Source organism: Hydra viridissima, unplaced genomic scaffold (assembly GCF_058129835.1).
Source record: "Hydra viridissima isolate aposymbiotic clone 2 unplaced genomic scaffold, HvirCarnegie_v1 scaffold_6, whole genome shotgun sequence".
NCBI lineage: Eukaryota > Metazoa > Cnidaria > Hydrozoa > Anthoathecata > Hydridae > Hydra > Hydra viridissima.
Genome location: NW_028324305.1, coordinates 4,363,838 through 4,385,505, shown reverse-complemented (window position 1 = coordinate 4,385,505; position 21,668 = coordinate 4,363,838). Strand labels below are relative to the sequence as shown.

The following is a 21,668-nucleotide window of genomic DNA, read 5'->3' as shown; positions in this document are numbered from 1 at the left end:
CGTATGGTCATGGAAGTATTAGAGATGGAAGTGCAACGCTATTGAAATGTCTAAAACTTTGCGTGAAATCTTTTGTTCCTAATACAATAGAAAATCGGAAAAGAATTACGTTATCGTCTGACGGCGCTTTTGATATTTGTAAATGCTAAACTCGCTAACTCAACTTTAACTATTTCAATAAATTCATATTTACATAGCTAATGCTTGAGTTTGCTTATGTTTTAATGTTAAGGAATATTAAACTAATAAATGTTATATATATATATATATATATATATATATATATATATATATATATATATATATATATATATATATAAACCAGTATTGCTTACAGCTATATAAACATTACAAATTAATTTTAAAATATTATCATTTGTGTATATAATTACAGATTAAATAAATCTCTTGTGAAACAAATGATGTTCTTTCTATTTTGGATGTTGAATACTTTCAAAGTAATGATTATACTTTAAATACTTTCAGAGTAAGTATTTTATTCGAGGATTTTGAAACCGAATTAAATATTAATGAAAAAAATTTTGATATCTCATCCTTCGACGAGAAATTTTTTTTTCTTCCAGAGTTCGAAGAGCTTGACATGAAAAAAATTAGTTCTGAATTAATGAGATGTGAAAAATGTAAACAACATTACAATACCAAAAAGTATTATGATAATCACATCCTTTGATGTGGTGAAATCCATTCAACTGAATCATTTTCAAAAGGTGATCTCTAAAGGTAGTACACCCAAAGTGTGTTTTGTATTTCTATGGTTATGAAAAAATAAACTTGAAATTCCTTTTTAAAAAATTTTGAAATTTAGATATTCTCATTGATGATGTGCAAATAAAGCTTTTAGAGAAATTCCCTACAGTAATATACTTATAAAAGTATACTTTTGGGAATCGATAAATGAAGCTTTTAAAGATGAATTTTTCATCATGTCAGATAAAGGTTTTGTTACTCCTGGCAATATTTCTGTCATGGTTGCTTCTAAACTGCTATTTCACAAAAATGAAATAGAAAAATCAGTTGAACATTTTAATAGACTTCTATCTGTTGATATGTTTGCAACTTTAAACGCATCAATACTCCTTGTTCTCGTAATAATATATGTCAAATGGTTAATAAAACGAGATTGTCAGCTAATTTGAAAACTGAATGGAATAATATTTTAAATTTAATAAATATTGAAGTTATTGAGATCCATATTGACATGTTAAGAGTATTTGTGTTAAACAAAATGTACGAAAAATGTTTATTATGGAGAAATAAAGAATTCTTTGTAACTAATGAGAAAATGTTTGAATTAAATATATCTTTAAGAAAGGGTAGTAATGTATGCTTCTGGATATATTGTTTTTTTTTTTTGCTTAAAAAATACAAAAGAAACAAATCACCATCATCTTTAATTATCTGTTCTGTTATAAATTCTTGCTAATTGTCAAACAACATTTCTAATGATGCTTTAATGAATTGCACAAGATCGTGGATTGACAGAATAGATCGAGGAGCGTTAATGCAATTGAATGATGAGTTTTATTTATTTATATGCCATGTTGAAAACATCGTAAGATCTATACTAAATAGGAACTTACTAGTGAATTATTAAGGGCAGGATCTTAGAGATGTTTTAATGTCAAATTTCCAAAAAAATGCTCAGTTAGATGTTTCTTGGTCATCACTGACTCGAAATCTTGAGAATTTAGATTTATCACAACTATTAAAGTTAACAATCTTAAAAAAGTGGATATCAATATGTGCTCGTTCCTTTTTAACAGCTTGGATTAATGTGGTAAAGCATTTAAATAACGGTGACATTTCAAGTCGAGGTGAACCGGGACTAAGAAAAACTCTTTTTGTAAAAAATTTGTACGTGTTGGGTTACCCCCTCCCCATACCTGCGTACGAACTTTATGGATGGCTCATCATTAGGAAAAAAGCCGATTGTCATAGAATATAGAATTAGATTTTTTTGAAAAAAATTGGAGGGTATCTCAAATTTTTGACGTTTTTTTTAAAAGGGGAGTTTAGGAAAAAAGTATTGTGTCAGTAACATCAATCTTTAAATCTTCCTGAAATCTTCCTCTATAATTTCCATTTAAGGCTCGAATAAGATTTTCACCAGCAATATTTAAACCTAGAAAGTTACAATTATATTCTTCTAAACAAGGATTTTTGTATCCTCCCCCTTTTTCTTCGCTGCTTGGAAAAATATTCCTCAATAGGATCTTAACTGAACTTTTCTGAAAGTAAGTACTCTACACCTTTTTCTTGTAAAAGAGCTGAACCAAGTTCAGTAAATGAGTGCACTATTCAAGAAATTTAATGAAATTGATTTTTTTACTCAAATAATAGAAGTAACAGTTTATGTTTTGCTCATATTAATCAATGTTTACCTGTAATTCTGAACCCTTCTAGGGTTTGTTTACTTAAGCAAAGTTTGGGTTTTTCTTTTATCGATAAATTTTTTAACGTTTTGACTGGCTTGTTCCCATTCATTGAATAATTTGATAAACGTTTCATTCAACCACTATTTAAGAAACAATATATTCATATTAATTATTTGTTAATAACATTAACAATAACAGTAATAATAACAGGGTTGCCACTCTAATTTAAAAAAACTTTCCCCTAATTTTCCGAGCAAAGAACCTTTTCTCTTGAGTTAAGCTTTTTAAATTCCCTGACTTTTCCGTGACTTTTCCAAATTATTTCCAGTTTATCTACAATATAGTCATTTTCCTTATTTAAACACAATTTATTTGACAAACTAAACATTTTACAACAAGAGCTACACCTTGCAAATTTCTTATCATATGTATTAACAAGCTTTTCTTAAAAAAAAATGTTGTTCAAATTTTAAAAAAAAACATATTTCCCCTGAGTTTTGCTTAACTTTATAAAAAAATATGAAAATTCCTGAGTTTTTTAGGTTTTCCTGGGTATTTCTGGTTTAAGTGACAACCCTGAATAATTAATGATTATTATAAACATAGCATTAATATAAACTGTTTTTATTACTATCAAAAAATAGTCACAAAATAATGAAACCTGAAGAATAAAACAGTACGAGTAGAACAGTAAACAATTTAAATAAAAAATCTTTAATATAGAAACATTGTACCTCAAATCTTTTATCCAAATAAGTTTTGTAAACATCTAAAGCCGGTTTTTTAGTTTTATGAAACTGCCGTGAAAGATTAAGGCAATCAAAGAAGGTATCAATTAAGTTTATAAACTTTTGTCGACTTCTTGTTTCAGCTTTACCCTGCTCCTCCAACATGTGAACAACAGTTTGACTCAACACCTTAAGTATAAATATATAATTTAACTATTAAAAAGTATTGTACTAATTTTAAAATTTATCTGCTATATGCAGATTGTGGAGTTAAATGAATATGCTCATCTCTGAGTTTGTGTCCCAATCGTAGACCAACAGCATCATGAAACATCCCCAAATCCCATTCATAGACATTCATAACTTGAGCCCATGTTATAAACTGATCTTCAATCTGAAACAATTTTTTATATATACATTTTGTATTTATAAATCATATTTTCGAGCCACTATATCAATTATCACAATTACCATAATGATCTTGAGCATCTTTACATGATTATCTACCTTATAATGATTTTGAGGGATGGACGCTAAGGAGCAAGGTCCTTGACGTCGCCCCCCCCCCCCCTACTTCTAATGCCCACTACAAACTTACCATTAGATTTCTAGAATGTTGATTCCAATGAGAGTTTTTCAAATTATTTCTAGTAGTTTTTATTAAATGAGGAACATCGCAAAAAAAGTAAAGTTTGCGAGCTAAAAGATATTTTTCAAATTTGTTGTGATATTTAAAAATATTTCAGTTTTTTAATTAATAAAATATTTTTTTCAAACTAAAAGCAACATTTGTATAATGAAAAGTAGTAAATAAAACTATACTTGAACACCAAACATTCCATGTCTAATGCACAGTAGTATCCTTAACATTTTCGTAATTCTCAGCAAGATGAATTTGAAAGAACTTACAATTTGGGGATGCACCATCTGCTACCATAGAGCGAACTTTAAACCCAATACATTTAAAGAATGCGTGTTGCTTCCCAAGCGCAATTAAAAATTTGATCACCATTAAATCCACTAGACGCAAAATGTCCGAATGGATAGCAGAGAGATGAAAACATTCCTCTTACCATGAACACAATAATATACTTTGCCAAAGTTTTACATTTAACACTTTTATTCCCTTCGATTTTGTTTTTAAACTCATCAAGAGCATCATTCAATGAACCCATTTCAGTCAGGCCAACTATTTTACCAGTTGTTATACTGAATACAAGACCTTGATTTTCATCTCATCAAATACTAAAGACACATTTTTTTCATGTTCTTTTAAACTTTTAATATCACCATTCAAAATTAATCGAGAGATAACATCTGAATTAAAGCCGCATCCTGGATCTGTAAAATTTATGTATTTTAAAAGAGTATTTTTACATGGAAGGTACATAAACTCTGACTGACTTAAATGTTTGTATGTCTCAGGACTTTTTAGATATATGCTCAAAGACCATCTAATAAGAACTGGGTGCCATTTCATAGAACTCTTATCTTTACGTGAGACCTGAATCTTTTGTTGTTCACACAATAAATATTGGGGGGAATTTTCATTGAAATGATTGTTATTTTTCTCTATCAAGCATTCTTCCATAACTTTTTGTGTCTCGCCATCAACAATCAGTCCTTCTTTTTTAATCAGCTGATTAATTCGACACAGGAGGTGCAAAGGTTTGGTTGTTATTTGTTTTTTATCATTTTCCAAGATCTTTATTTTGAGCAACAGTTCTTCTTTGGATATACAGTATTGGACAAAACATTTGCAACCAAATGATGCTAATTTAGTTTCTTTATATAAAAGTGCTGCACTTTTTCAATTTAGAGAAATAACTATGTAACTGTTTAGAGACAAAGTTCTTCAAGTTTTATTCACCACAAGGTTCATTATTTGTATACGAAAATTAATAAATTAATCAAAAGTATAAAAAAAGTTGATTTCCTTCTGGACAAAACAAGTGCAACTTGACAAAATGTTGACCAAGCTGTATTTCGCTATCAATATTTCATGGAATCCTTTGTTGTCGATCACAGCCTTGCATCTTCGAGGCATAGATTTGATCAGGTGATCAATGAAACTTTGTGGAATCGCTGCCCAGGCCTTTTGGATTTGTTCAAACAGTTGATCCTTATTACGAACACCTTAACGATTAATTCTGCGGTTGACGATCTCTCACAGGTTCTCGATAGGGTTGAGATCCGGAGATTGAGGCGGCCAATCCATCACCGATAGGTGGTTGTCTTGAAACCACTGCTTGAGTACTTTTGCAGTGTGTTTCGGATCGTTGTCTTGCTGAAAAACCCATTTAATTGGCATATTCCATTCAGCATGAGGCAACATAACATCTTTCAGGATAATTTTATACATGAAACGGTCCATTTCTCCATTGTTTCGATGTATTGGACCTAGACCGTTAGCAGAAAAACATCCCCAGACCATTTCATTGCCTTCACTGTGCTTCACGGTCTTATGGCAGTAACGTAAATCGAGGCTTTTTCCGACCGGCCGGTCGACGTACACGGCAAATGCCATCGCTTCCAATGATGTTGAACTTCAATTCATCACTGAACAGGACAGTTCGCCATTTCTGCACATTCCTGTCAATATGAGATGTAGCAAACAGGAGTCTTTTCTTTTGGTTTTTTAGTGAAATCAGCGGTTTCTTTGCAGGGCGTCGAGAAAATAATTCAACTTCAACAGCACGTCGTCTGATTGTTCGGTCCGATACAGGCAGCTCTAATTGCTTTTGTAGCTCGACTGATGATATCCAGGGATCCTTCTTGACGGATCTGACTATCATAGAATCCTCTCTAGAAGTGGTGGAACGCGGTCTTGCACCTTTGTTATCTGCTGCCAACTTCCTCGTAGAACAATATTTGGAACATAGTCTTGATATGGTCCATTTTTTCACGCAATATTTATCACAAATACTTTTTTGTGACGTTCCACCTACGTAATCGCCAATAATTTTCTTTCTTAGTTCCAATCCAAGACTGTCGGGAGCCATTTTTGCACTTGAAGTCATAAAAATAATAAATATTTCTGGATGCTACTGGATGCTTCTAGATGCTTCTTCTGGAAACTTCTGGAAGCTTCTGCATGCTTCTAGAAACTTCTGGATACTTCCTTTAATTATCAAAAAACTTCCGTGACGTTGACATGGACCAGACTTAAGAAAATGAAACAAACCAAAAAAGTTGCACTTGTTTTGTCCGCTGCAAAATAGCACTTGTCAACGAAATTCTGCCTGTGTGCTGTCACCTGTCAGCTGATTGCTTATGTCATGGCATGCTATGACTCCAGACTCCTGAGCTGTTAGCTGTGGTAGTATAGTTCGTTTCGTTTTTAAGACATGTAAAATTAGGAACACTTTTTAGCATTGTTCGATGTTGGTTGCAAATGTTTTGTCCAATACTGTATATCGGTCATTTTTCTTATTTGAAAACTTAGAAATATTTCCACTTATCCACACATTGCATTTTCCACTTTCCACATATTGCATTTTTGTTCTTCTTTTCTTTTAGACAAAATTGTTTTACATTTAAGTACTTTCTTAATTCCAAACAAAACGCACATTTTGATATAGCTAATGGAATAAGAATATGACACAACATGTGTCTAAAAACTGCACAATCAGCAACTGATTCCATATAGGGAGTCTCTATTTTAAAGTTTTTTTCAGAACCGAAAGAAGATATGTAATTTTTTACTAACTCTTTATAATCACAGTTTGCGCTGCAGACAGTGGATTGAGTTATAAGACTGAAGATTAGATTAGAAATTTCTACTATCAAAAGCTTGGGAAGATTGTTTAGAAGACTGCAATCAGATTTTGAAACACATTTTCCATTTATTTTTAGAACCCAATTTTTATCACAAGCAACATATATTTGTTTAAGGACTGAATTATCAGCATTTACTGAAAGATGAGAAAATATTTGAAGGGAAGAAGATTCGTCACAATAATATTGAAAACCAAAACTATATCCAATATCAATCAAACTTGTTTTTAATAACTTTTTGTCATTTTCCAATTCTTTTTTCACTGATTTTTTGTCACTAAAACATAAAATGCAAATCTGTATGTGGAGAAAATTTGAAAGGAATTTAGTATCACAGTGGCTGTTGCATATATTTTTTATATGAAAGCATCTCATATGACAACTGTGATACAAATACTTTGGATGAATATCAGTTTGGTCATTATCCACTAAAATATTATATAGTTTTAAAAGTTCTTCTTTGTAAAAATAAAATAAATTTTGGTTCAACATATCCAACACATTTTTTGATTATTTGACCACAAGTTCTACACATTTTGGACAATTTTTTTTTGTGTGATTCCATTTATTCTATATAAAAAGTTATAACATTATTAATAACAATTATAAAAATAACACTAATAATAATAATGATAATAATAATAATAATAATAATAATAATAATAATAATAATAATAATAATAATAATAATAATAATAATAATAATAATAATAATAATAATAATAATAATAATAATAATAATAATAATAATAATAATAGTAGTAATAATAATAATAATAGTAATAGCAATAATAGCAATAATAATAATAACAGTAATAACATATATATATATATATATATATATATATATATATATATATATATATATATATATATATATAATATTTCTTAAATTTATGTATGTTTACAACATGTATAGTTATTAATCACATAAAGTATATTATAAATATTATTAATTTTTATTATTAATATTATCTTATATTTTTAATATTATATTGTTAATTATTAACAGCAATAAAGTTATTATTTATCATGCAGTATAACACAATAATGAATGCGTATTTATCGAAAACCATCTATTTACTTGGACAAATCAGCCTCATTACCTAATTCATAGAACTAACTTTTTAGCAACATTCCAGCTATGTTCCAAGCAATTTTTTTTATTAAAGTAAGCATTAAGAGTGTGATTAAATTATCAATATCTTAAAAATCCAATATGTGCTTTGGCGTAAATACTTGGCCATTTTTTTCAAAAGTCGTTTAAAAGTCAAATTTTTGAATTTCACGCATAGTTTTTGTGACGGCATTCGGAACCTTTGATGTTTTATCTCGTTGCACTTCCATCTCTAATACTTCCATGGTATGGTTCAACATTTAAATGAGCTCTGCGGAACGTCATTGAAAATAGAGGACACCATGACATAAATATACGCATGAACTGAACGGATATATTTTTGTATTCTTTAACGAAATTCGATTTATCGGTAAGGTTGTACCGATTGAGCCAGTTTTTGACGGGTACACTAAAACTTTATAATTTTTCACTTGAACTTTTCGATTTCTTTGATATTCATTCGAGATTTCTAAACAATACGAGAGTTCTAATCACGCTAATAACTAACTGTTTGACTATATATTAACATTTTTAAACAAATATCGATGTTTAAAAAAGTTATAACAATAAAATAAACAAAAAAAAAACAACAGGTTGTTGATTTGTATATGCTCCAAATAGAAAATATCATTTTCGAATTTTCCAAAGTCAAGATTTTAAATAACTCTCATTGCACATTATACCAATTTACGAAACACTTTCATTATCTTATTTCATCATGAGGGTACGGTGGAGGAAGTACAGGCTCTATTGTCTCAGAGTCACTTAAAAAAGTTGAGTTTGTGCAGCAATAAAGCGGCGGTGGTAAACCAATATACTCTGATTGGAAAGACTGATTGGAATCAATAACCCCTCCGGCCAAATTTATGCTTGGAGGTAAACTTTCAATAACAGAAATTTCTTTGCAAATTGAACGCTCGAGTGTTTCTGTGTAAAAACGCAGCAGCCATCTGTATGGCCATGATAGAGCTAAGAGATTAGCAAGTTGAAAGCAAACTTTGTTCATCCAAAACGGACGTTTGCCATCAACAGCGATTATACAATCTTTAAACCCAGTTATTTTGAGTTCGTGAAAGGAATCAATATTGGTATCTCTTCTTCGATTTGCTTCAAGCAAGTTTGATTTAACATTTAAAATATTGTTTTTTGTTTCATTATCTGCAAAGGTGAGCTTTTTAGTTAAATTAATACGCGTAACTTTCCGAGCAATTGGTACTTGACTGCGATCAGAGACATCTCGCCAAGTACTAAAATTAAGCTTTTTTGAGTTGGTAAATGAATTTACTCTTTCATCATTGGGTGAATCTCCTGCTGAAGTTACAATATGGTAGCATTGAACAGTAATAAAAACTTGAGGTTCCTTCTCATAAAGCATCGTTAAGTAGCGATTAATTTCATCAACATCATCAGTTTTATCAAGATACTTATTCTCATAACAATACTGGGCCTCTAATAAAACGAACAAATAAAATATAGGTGTTGAAACTGCAGCGATTATATCCATAGTGAAAAAGAATTCCGGTCCATATATCTGAAGACTAAAAACATCTGCAACTAATTCAAAGCAAAGAAGTATGACCATGCCTAAAACAAAGTTTTGCATCATTACAAACTATAAAATCTTTTGAAAAAAGATATTTTTTAAAGCGGTAAGTAATAGAATGAATGCATTTATTCTAAGTTAAAAAATCATTAACTGCTACCTATGTAAGTTTAATCTGAAAAGAGTTTGATTTACACAAAACAGCTTATATTGTCAATGTGTCTACTTTGCATCTTAACAAAAAAAAGGTCTGTAGAAGATTTTTTAAAACAATGATAAAATAACGTTTATAAATGAGGAGTTTTTTAAAAAAAATCAGTATTACTCAGCAACTAACTCACGATAAAAACATTTTGCTAAATAGAAACTACGAGAAATTAAATTTTCAAGATTGTAGACTAAACAGACACTACGAGATATTGATTTTTCAAGATTAAAGACTATTGATTAAAACTCAAAAGTAAAATATGAAACAGAATAACGCTTTTAAATAAAAGTTATAGAGAGGAGAAAAACAGGTTGTGATTGATTCATTGATGTCATTGGTTGTGATTACTTCGGGTCTTTCAATAACTTTTTATAAGATATTTAATGTCTTTCGTAAATATTTAAAGTATTTTTTGGTGGTGTTTTTTTTTCAATTTTATTTCTTATTAATTTCCTACTAACCTAATTTTACATGGTAAAAATTTGTCTTAAGCATTTACTTCTTAAAAATTAAATTAGTTTTCATTAAAAACTTCCTTCTAATATTATTTGACTGGTAAAAATTGAACAACACCTAATTCATTGAAAAACAGTTTCTTTTGTAAAGAAAAGCTATAATATTAGTTAAAGCAAAATTCCTGCAACCTATTAAAGTATAAACAAACATACTTTTTAGTATAAGTTCACATAATTTAAAATGACTCTTGTAAAAGTGGAGATATTTAAACCTTAGCATTAATAAATGCTCATAAAAGTAAGTCTGCTTAACATAAGTTAGCAAAAGTAAACTTAAATAAAACAATATAAAAAAAGCTGCAATAAATGCCAAAATAATGATTTAGATATCGGATAGAGTTTTAAAGCAAATGTTGAGTAAGAAAGATATCTTTTTTTTCTTGTTTAAATATTAATCTTCATGCGAGATATTAAAGGTAACATCATAGCCTAAGTAAAGTTCTGTTACAACCTCAACCCTTTCAACCATCAAATTAAAATTTTTTTCCCCATTTATTTATTTTTTTTTTAGGAATTTTTTTTTAGGAATTTCTGTCCTGGATATAAGAAGGAAAAAATTAACCAAACTTTAAATGAAAAAATTTTTTTGCTATTGCTACTGTGTATATAAACAATCAAACTTACTGAAATATCACCATAATGAATATATCCTCAAACAGTGGTGACATTTTAATATGCAACAGACCATGCAGGGGCCGAATAACAAAAGAATGAAAATAAAAATACCCATTAGAAATCTAAATAAGAAAATGTCTGGAGACCCCTCATTTGTGTTTGCCGCTGTTGCTTTTGCTATTCTTTTTAGAACTTTGCAAGTTTCTTTACTTCTCCAAGCGCAACCCCCTGAAACTGTTTTTGCACACAGAACATCATAAAAGCTATGAGTGGATAAACAAAATTCAGCCCTTAACGAGCCAGCTTCAATGTTCGCTACTTCAACATCACTTTTGCATGCTTCACTTTTTTTACTACAATCGTCACCAGTGAAACTAAAGAAACAAGTGCAAGTGCTTTTGTTAAGTTGATTTAAACTGTATACACCATTCATTGTGCATCGATCGTCGCTGCATGGTTTATTTGAACCTCGACATTGAAATGTTACACCAACCTCCTCCTCCCATTTTTTACTCCTCCCATTATACTTTTCCATGTGTCTGTTATAAACTCTGGTTTTAGTGCACGATCAAACACAGCCCAATATGCTAGATCTGAAGTAATGCTCGGCCCGATATACCAATAAGAATCCAAATAATAAAGATACAAACTTGAGGTATTGAACTTAGAATGTTTGTAAACTTGCCGGTTAAATGAATACAAGTTCTCTACCGGTGTAAAAGAACCTTTAAGCGGATCCTTTACTTGAGGGTTGTTATAATTAAAGAACAAATCTTTTGGATCGTTTACTTTTGTGATGTTTGCTTTATCTCCTAACCCCAAGTATTAAGTTTCTCCAGGAAACGAGTTTATAAAGTAAAAAGCATTTATGATTTTATTATGCTGAAAACTGATTCTGCCTCTTTCATTGACATAGAGAGGAAAGTTATCCACCACTTTGTTTGTCTTTAAATATATGCCGTTAATTACTTCTTTGTAAAGAAATTCATTAGAGTTTTGTGGTTGTTTAAATAGTATTCTACTACACAAAGTTGCAAAAATGTCATCACATAAAAAACAATTAGCTAAAAGGCGGCTTAAAGCTGTGCGTTAATTTTTATGAATAAGTTGTAAATAAGTTGCTTATTGATTAAAGCGTATAGCAGTAAGAGGAATTGTTTTTTTAAAGATTAACTACCACAAATTTAATACTTCATATTTGAAGTTTAAAAATATAAATTACTTAAATAAGTGTCATTTTTTTGACAATACATAATATTTGTTTTAATTTTCCAACAATGTGAATGACTCGTAAGTAACAAATATGTCATTTTTATTAAGTTCATGCTTAAAAACAGTATCTAATAAGGGAAATGATTATAACAATCATAATAAACTACTTTTTCTATATTTAAAACTAAAAATCTGACACTTGAAGCATTTCCTTAGAGCCTGCAGATAATGTTTATTTTGGTCCTGTAAGTAACGGCTCAATGTCCCGTAAGTGACGGCTTGCATAGTCTTAAAAGTTAGAAACTTATCCAAAACGCTTTGATATTTAAAATTCAAAATACAACGAACTATTTACAAAACTATCTTTTAATGGATGGAAAATCTTAAGGAAAGTGTTTTGAACTTTATACAACTTATTGACAATCTTTATCTTCATTTCAGACCAAAATAAAAATTAATGACTAAAACTTATACAGAAAGTCAGAGTAAATGGAGACGATTGAATCCTATTTCAGCAAGGGAAAAAAATTAATGTTTAGAAACACCGAGAAAAAAAAAAGGGAAGAATACAGGGCGCTACACAGTGCCTCTCAGATACGAAAAAACGGCAAAAACCCTATTAATTTTTTAAATTTATTTTGATGTTTTTTAACTTTATCTTGATTGTTATAAGCATACTGAACAAGGTAAACCCATTTTTTATGATTTTGTAAATTTTTACTCTTTTTGTGAGCTTGTTATATGCAGGTTGTTTGTGGGCAAAAATTCACTAGAAATTTTAGAGTTTTCAAGTAGATCTTAAAATTGTCACAAAATGGTCATTTTTAAAAATTTTTCTTTCATTTTTTCGGTGAACATCATATATATATTATATCATCCGGTAAGTAACTGACATTGGACTTTCATCGACACCAAAAATTAATGTTCGAATTTCACAATTTGTGAAAAAATTAAAAATTTTCAGAAAATAATATTCACAATATTTAGTTTTTCTAAAAATGTCCACACTTGTCCACCCTGAATTTTGATGGGGAAGTATCTTGAATATATACAGGAATGCCCGGAAAAAAAAACCCGCCCCAAAGTAGCACGTTTTCGAGAAATTGAATTTTAAAGTTTTTTGCAATTAATAAGAAATCCGCAATAGTCTAGTCAAAATAAGTCTAAAAAAGGGCTAACCTGGACAAAATTTGGATATAAATGAATTTGGTATCATTCGAAGCGTAATTTTATCTACTTTAACATATCCAAAATCCACCAAAATACATTTTGGGCAAAAAAAGTTATAAATATTATTGTTGACCTCACTTTGTAGATTTTTTTTTTTTAAATAAACTAAACCCGTACAACTTGCTGTCAAAAAGTTGTGATAATTCAGCGAAAAGTGACGCAATTCATATAATATTTTGTAAAAATATAGTTTAAAGTTTACAAATTATAAAAATGTAAAGATTAATTACATAAAATGCTGACATCATCATTTTTTACTTTAATACCAGGATAGCATGCTCAAAATGCGCTAATTTTTCTTTTCAAATAATATATTTTGTGTACTTGGTAAACTGTAGAGCTGAATGTTGAAGATTTATGCAACTTCATCATAATAATAAATGTCATCTCGGAAAAAGTGAGATATTCATGGCGCCTATCATTAACTTAAACCCATCTGATGAAAACTCCATTTATTCTGCACTAGTTTTTATACAAATCCAAGCAAAATTAATCAATTTACCTACTCCAAGTGTAACTTTTGATCAGCCTTTATGGTTAAAAGCTTACGAAATTACAAAGTCTAAGCAATTGGATATAGTTATTCGATTGGGAGGATTCCACATCTTAATGAGCTTCCTAGGAAGTATTGGCATGTCACGGAGGGAAAAGGGCTGAATAGATTACTCGAACTAATTTATGCAAGCAACTCTGTCACGCATATAATGACTGGTAAAGCAGTAGCTAGAGCACTAAGAGCTCACTTCTTAGTTGAGTCTGCCTTAATGAGTCTACTTTTTAAACAAAGCCCCAAAGATGAAGCTGATAGTTCTCTAGAAAATATGTATTAGGATCTGGTCCAAGGAAACATGGATTTGGAAGAGATAAACAATGGCAGTGTAGTTATAAGATTCACAAATCTTATTAAAAATTTAAAAATACAGCTTTCCCATTCATCCAGAACAGCAAAACTATGGTTGCAATATCTTCAATACATTAGCATTATCAAAATGTTCATCAGAGCAGAAAGAACTGGGAACTGGCACGAACATCTTAAAGCTATCAGGCTGATGCTTAATTTATTTGCCGCAACAGGGCATATAAACTATGCCAAACGTGCTCGGTTATATCTACAATCCATGCACTCATTTAATTCAGAACGTCCTTGGCTTTATGAGCAATACTGTAAATCAGGTTACCATTGTATTGGACGCACAGATCGATATTGGGCTGGTCTTTGGCCTGATTTAGTAATTGAACAGTGCATGATGAAATCAATAAAAAGCAATGGAGGCTTAACCAGAGGAAGGGGTATATCAGAGACTACAAGGAATCTTTGGGTCAGTACCTTGCACGAATGCGGAGCAATCCATGATTCCATGTCAGCATTGACAAAGCATCGTTTTGAGAGCAGTCAGCAACATTGTGAATCTGGTGCAATGATATATTAAAAATAACTAGATGTCTAACTTTCGCGTATTTTTTGAAGCAAAAATCGGCCATTATGGGGGGCAAATTTAACAAATCAAAAGCTTCGTATTTGTTTTGTTTTGATAAATAGCGTAAAGATTTTGCCCCCCATAATGGCCGATTTTTGCTTCACTTTTTCTTATACCGATTTACGGCAGTTAGACATCTAGTTATTCTTAATATATCATTGATCTGGTGAGTCTCGGCGAAAAAGAGATACTAAAGATTTAAAAGCATTAAAGGAGCAGCTTGAACTGTTTAACCCATTTGAATTTCAAGACTCAGGACTTCAATGCATATTTACTGGCCTATGTGCTGATAAGGATGATGAAATCAATTGTGATCAAGCAGAAAATGTGGGTTTAGAGATTCAAAACAGTCTTAATAATGTTGCAGTCAATCAAGCAGTTATCAAGCGTTCAAAGCAGGTCAAGACACTTACCAAGTTGATGCCATCTGTTAAAGTTAATGGCAATGCAGTCCACGTAGATCCTAATGTTTTGTTCCAAAGACTAATCATGCTAAATGAGAGGGTTGAAGATTTGACTGACTGCTTTGAATATGAATTAACACCGGAGCCCACATCTCTATTCAAAGATGGATTAATGAGGAAACCAAACAAAGCAGAGCTTGGTAGAGAACTCATTAAGGATCCAACAACTTTAACAGTGAATAATGACACAACCTACATTCTTGACGGCGGAGCTTTGCTGCATCGAGTTTTTTGGAGTCTCCCAGCTACATATTCAGACATTATTGAACAATATTGTACATATATTACAAAAAAGTATGGTAATCATACTTTAATTATTTTTGATGGTTACAAATCATCCATCAAAGATCAAGAACATCAAAGGAGAGCAAGAAAGTCTATCTACATTGTATTCCAACCAAAAAACCAAGTGAACTGCAAACAATCTGAATTTCTGTCAAACAACATTAACAAAACTGCTTTGATCAAAGCATTGGTAATAAAGCTAAGAGAAAAAGTTCATATAGTAGCTGAATGCGAAGGAGACGCTGACAGAACCATTGCTACAAAAGGAATTTGAGCTTGTACAAAATGGAAAATGTGTGGCTATCATAGCTGATGATACAGACATTCTTGTCATGTTGGTTCACATGTGGGATCAAACCATGTGTGAGATTTGTTTGCGCCGTAAAGCTAAAAAAAGTAAGAAAAAAAATACGGAAACAATCAGCATAAGGAATGTTACATTAAGTTTATTATATGATGTGAGAAAATGTTTGTTGTTTATCCATGCATGGAGTGGATGTGATACTACCTCTGCACTTTTTGGTCAAGGAAAGATAGCTGTACTGAAGTTTATTGAATCGAATAGTGAGTTTGCTCAATCTTTATGCACAGTATTCCAAAATCCCTTTGCAACACAAGATCAGGTAACTAATGTTGGAATACAAGTGGCTTTGAACATGTATGGTGTGCAAGGCAATGATCATATTTTTTTTTATTGATTTATAATATTGTTTATTTTATAATTATACGTCCATATTGTTTTGCAGAGGTTTAATTAAGCTCAACTATTACTATAGGTGAAAAAAATAAACAAGTCTTGCTAGCACAATTTAGGAAACAAGAATATATGAGAATGGTGGCAACTTCCAAAAAAGGAATTCAGCCAGAACGACTACCACCAACTGAAAGCGCGATCAAGTATTCAGCAATGGTTGGGAGTCAATATGGATGAAACAAAGTGGGGATGGAGAAGGGAAAATGACGTTTTAGTACCTATAAAGACAGACAAGGTACGTATACTGGAGCAGCAAAATAAACCACATATGCCGATTTCACTTTCAAAACGTATTTTTTGAAAATACTCATTTTTCAATAAACAATCTAAGTTTAAACCAGCTCCCAAAAATAGTTTTAATTAACTTTTCAACTTAAGTATTTTTTTATTCAGGATCCTGCACCAATTCACATTCTTAATATCATAAGATGTAACTGCAGCACTAATACTAAAACACCATGTGGAAAACAATGCCAATGTCGACGTCATGGAATAAATTGCATGACAGCCTGCGACAGTGCCAAGGTTTGGAGTGCACAAATACACCAAAAAATAACGTCAATATCGATGACAGCGAAAATGAATATGAAAGTAGTGAAGATGGAGATGGAAACATTTTTGAAAAAATGTTTGACTTTTGATATTATTTCTAATTATATTAGTCGAGTGTAAAAAGTACTAATATTTAAACCTTAAATGAAAAATTATTCAAAAGTAGTTCAAAATATATTTATTATGAAAGAAAGTATTTCAAAAATGCTTGTTTTTTTAATTAGTTATACTAATAAACAAGTTTTTTTTATTTCAGTCTCAATATCAACTATACATCTAATAAATTTTTAAATAAAGGTAATTTAATATACCATAAGTATTAGCCTATATAAAAAATATTGTAAAAAAACTGCTGACATCAGCATTTAAAAGATTTCTGAAGCACATTTCATTTTTTTAAATTTTTACACATTAGGCTATATCTGCGCAAAATTTCATAAAGACTAAGCAACTTTATAATAAGTTATTACAACTTATTGACAGTAAACACGACGAGTTTTTTTTGTATTTTCAATAAATTTGAATAAAAGCGAGGTGAGCTAAAGTAATCATAACTTTTTTTGCCCAAAATGGATTTTGGTGGATTTTGGATATGTTAAAGTAGATAAAATTACGCTTCGAATGATACCAAATTCATCTTTATCCAAATTTTGTCCAGGTTGGACCCTAATTTGACTAGACTACAAAAAGTTTTTTAAAAATCCAAAAAATTAGTTAGTAATATGTGCCTTTGTGATTACATCTCAAAATGAAAATAATAGACTTGATTCCCAAAGTAAGAGAAATTTGTATAACTAACAAGGATATTGTGAGCCTCCTTTATGAGGAAATTTTGATATCAGAAGGTTTGGATGGTGAAAAAGTGCATAGTGAAGAATTAACAGAAAAAATCCGAATTTTGGTGATAAAATTGAAAGCTAAGTGGATTGCAGTAAACAAAACATATGACAGGCTGTTAATGAAAGAAAAAAAATGGTTGCAAACCGAAATTCAAATTGTTATGAAAGCTGACAATGTAAGCAGAAAAGAGTTCAGTGAAGGGCGACCAAAGAAAGATTGGAAAGATCTAGGAGAGAGAAGTAAGCGAACAAGAGTTGTTGGATTATCTGCGCATGATCCAGAGGTTTTAGCTCTGGCTGCTGTTAAAAGTGCAAAATCATCAGGTAACTTAAAAGACTTTGCTTATGTGGTTAAAGAGTCTATTCAGAAAGCATCTGAAATCAGAAAAAGTATGGACAGCAAAGAACCGATAATGATGAGTGAGAAAGAAGCACTTTCATTAAAAATTAATTGTGATCTCAGTGATGATCAGTATCAAATGATAAGAAACTTCTCAATCAAATACAATGCCAATATTTATCCAACATTACATGCTCTATTCAAGGAAAAAAGTAATTGTTATCCAGAGGACCTTGTTGTAACTGAAACTTCTGCTGATAGTAAATTACAGTCCATGGTGAATCATACTCTTAAAAAAGTTATTGTATTAAGTGAAGACAATTTAAAAACTCTGGATACAGATCAAAATGTGCTCAATGGTAGTTTTATTCTAAAAGCAGGGTTTGATGGTGCATCAAGCCAAAGTTTGTATAAACAAAGGTATGATAACACAGACATTGAGGAGGCTAAAAAAAATGAAGAATCCCTTTTCCAAATTGCAATTGTACCTCTTAAGTTAAGTGTAGAAAGTAAAACAATTTGGGAGAATAAGAAACCAAATAGTTCTCATTTTTTCAGACCTCTTCGTCTTCAATACAAAAAAGAAACCACAGAACTTAGCAAGTCAGAAGAAAAACACATTTGTGATCAGATTGCTGATTTGGAAGATTATGTTGAGATTATTACACTTGCTGATGGAAGAAAAGTCAGTATCAATAAAAAATCTCATGTTGAACTAACCATGTTTGATGGCAAAGTGGTTAATGCCTTAACCAACACAAAATCATCTGCTAGCTGCAATATTTGTGGTGCGAAACCATCAGAAATGAACAAGCTAGATCTAGTTAAAATTAAACCTGTGAATGATGATGCTATGTCCCTTGGTTTATCATCATTGCATTGTTGGATTAAATGTTTTGAATACATACTTCATTTAGGCTACAGACTGGAGATGACTATTCCAAGGACAGATGTCAGGTTAGCCGAAGATAAGGTACTTGTTCAAGCTAGAAAAAAAACTATTCAAGATAGGTTTAGAGCAGAACTTAGTTTACTGGTAGATGTTCCAAAAACTGGATTTGGGAATACAAATGATGGTAATACTGCCCGAAGAGCATTCATGCATGGTGAGGCTTTTGCTGACATAACAGGAGTTCAGGTTGAGTTGATTCTCCGGTTGAGGACAGTTCTTCAAGCTGTTTGTTCAGGGTATGACCTAGATATTGATAGATTTAGCCAATACTGCAATGAGACTCTAGCCTTTATAGTTAATAACTATGATTGGTACAGAATGCCTCCAATTCTTCACAAACTTCTAGTTCATGGACCTGCAATTGCTGAAAATCTAGAACTACCCATTGGTTATTATTCTGAGGAGGCTCAGGAGGCCCAAAATAAAGTGATAAGACATGCTAGGTTAAACCATTCATGCAAAATTTCCAGACTCAATGTTATGAAAAATCAATTTCAATATTTGCTGATCAGAACTGATCCAGAAATTTCGTCGATCAACTTCATAAAACACAAATCTTCCAATGGAAACCCCTTGTCTGAACAAGTTCTTAACTTGCTGAAACACTAAGTTTAGTTTTTTTGTTTAAATCTAAATTATATTGTTACATGTTATATATGTTATGTTACAACATACAAAAATTGTAGATATTTGTTTCTGAATAATGTAATCTTTATTGTTTTCACTGTTTACTGACAAAATCAGCTGTTATTAAAGGATTATATGTAGAGTGTTTAAAAACAATGAAAATTTGTCACTTTTTATGTAAATAAACTATATATATATTTATGAATTTGTCTCTATAAGTACAATAAAAAACGACAGAATAGCATGTTGAGAAAGTGGGAAAAAAATTCAGAATTTGCAAATTTGCAAAAATATTTTGAAAAAAGTGTGCAAAATTATTTTCTGACTTTCGGGTTGGGTTACTGATTAAATTTTAATATATTTAGAGCCAAAAAAGGTTGAAATCCATTCAGAAACACTGATTTGAGGGTTTTTGCCGTTTTTCCGCAGCTGTGAGGCACTGTGCGCTACTGCAGTTTCTCCCCCCCCCCCCCCCTTTTTTTTTTTTTTATGATTGATTATGATAGAGAATTTTATGCTGATTCAGAAAAATATAAAAACATAGGCCTGAAAATCAACGGAAAGTGCTCTAATTCAAAGTCAAAGTTGTAAAAAATCCCACTAAAAACCCTAATATTCACCATTTTGAAAATAATAAGTTAATGATCTTTTTGCTGACAAAAACAAAAAATAAATAGCATGGTTTTTACGTTAAAAAAGTTGTTAAAGTATGTTTATCTTGCGCAAGTTTTTGTGGCAATGAAAATAGCCGTTTTTTGATTTATTAGAGAATAAACTATATTGCAAGTAATGTACTTTTGTAATAATTTTTAAAAAAGAAATCAACAGTTTTTTTTCCTAAAAGAAGAACTTTTGAAACTTAGTTCATTGTTGTTTTATCACATGTAAAATTTAGAAATAGTAACCTTTAAACCATTTTTTTATAATAAAAAAACCAGTGTACGATACGATGATAATTATTCATCAGTTTGTCTGCATTCTCAAACTCTACGTTCAACCTTTATTTGAAATCTTCCATTAATTTCATTTCGTTACAACAATTTCGTTATAATACTTTAAAACAGTAATGCAAAGGCTGATGGAAACCAGGTCTGTTTATTGCGCAATGTAACAGTAATAGGTTTTCGTTAAAAATGAAAGCGTTTTGAAAAAAAATGGCGAATATTAGGGTTTTTAGTGGGACTTTTTACAACTTTGACTTCGAATTAGAGCACTTTCCGTTGATTTTCAGGCCTATGTTTTTATATTTTTCTGAATCAGCATAAAATTTTCTATCATAATCAATCATAAAAAAAAAAAAGGGGGGGGGGGAGAAACTGCAATAGCGCCAGAATACAGAAAGTTGCCAAAAGATAAAAAACATAAGTCTGATACAGAAAAAAAGATAAAAGAAAGGGAAAAAAAAGCTATGTGGAGAAAAGAAACTTCAAATAAAATTAATGAAAATATTTGCTACAGGCAGCCATATAGTACACGTTCTTCTCTGTCAAGAGTTGCAAATAAAGTAAAAACAATGTTACCTAATAGCCCCTCAAAGCAAAAAGCAGCTACTCTAAAATTAGCTGTTGAACTAAATTGCAAAAATGTAGAAAGTTCTATTGAGTATACAGGAGCAACTTTCTTAAATGAAGAAATCAAGCAAAAAGTCTTTGAATTTTATGAAAATGATGATATTAGCCATATGTCTCCTGGAATAAAAGATAGAGTTGCTATCAGAAATAATGGCAATAAAGAGCATATAACACAAAAGTTTAGAATCTGACAAAAACAGCACAAAAGAGGTAAGTGGAATAGCAGTGATATAAATGGATTACGCAGAAAATTACTAATGTTTTTCTCAAGATGAGGTTCAAAATGCACACTGGGATCAACATCAGATAACTATCTTTACTTCTGTGATTTGGTTTTAAAGTACGAAAAACCGTCATGCAATTGTTAGTGATTGTACTTCTAATGATAAAGAAACATCATCAGTATATTTTGATAAATTAATTCAAAGCCTACCAAAGGATATTTAAGAGTTAAGAGTTTAGACA

The 21,668-nt window shown here is 30.7% G+C and overlaps 4 pseudogenes across 1 annotated transcript; 3 read left to right on the top strand and 1 right to left on the bottom strand.

The window, feature by feature from the left end:
• Window positions 1–403: 403 nt before the first annotated feature.
• Window positions 404–1,415, top strand: LOC149886724 (uncharacterized; annotated as a pseudogene).
• Window positions 1,416–8,309: 6,894 nt separating this feature from the next.
• Window positions 8,310–12,807, bottom strand: LOC149886723 (uncharacterized; annotated as a pseudogene). Its single transcript, XR_016453643.1, has 4 exons — window positions 12,790–12,807; window positions 11,393–11,562; window positions 10,909–11,273; window positions 8,310–9,602 (listed from the first exon to the last, which is right to left on the bottom strand). The product of XR_016453643.1 is annotated as an uncharacterized LOC149886723 (transcript).
• A 460-nt stretch (window positions 12,808–13,267) lies between these two features.
• On the top strand, window positions 13,268–15,675 carry LOC149886722 (uncharacterized; annotated as a pseudogene).
• A 719-nt stretch (window positions 15,676–16,394) lies between these two features.
• On the top strand, window positions 16,395–16,963 carry LOC149886721 (uncharacterized; annotated as a pseudogene).
• Window positions 16,964–21,668: the final 4,705 nt, after the last annotated feature.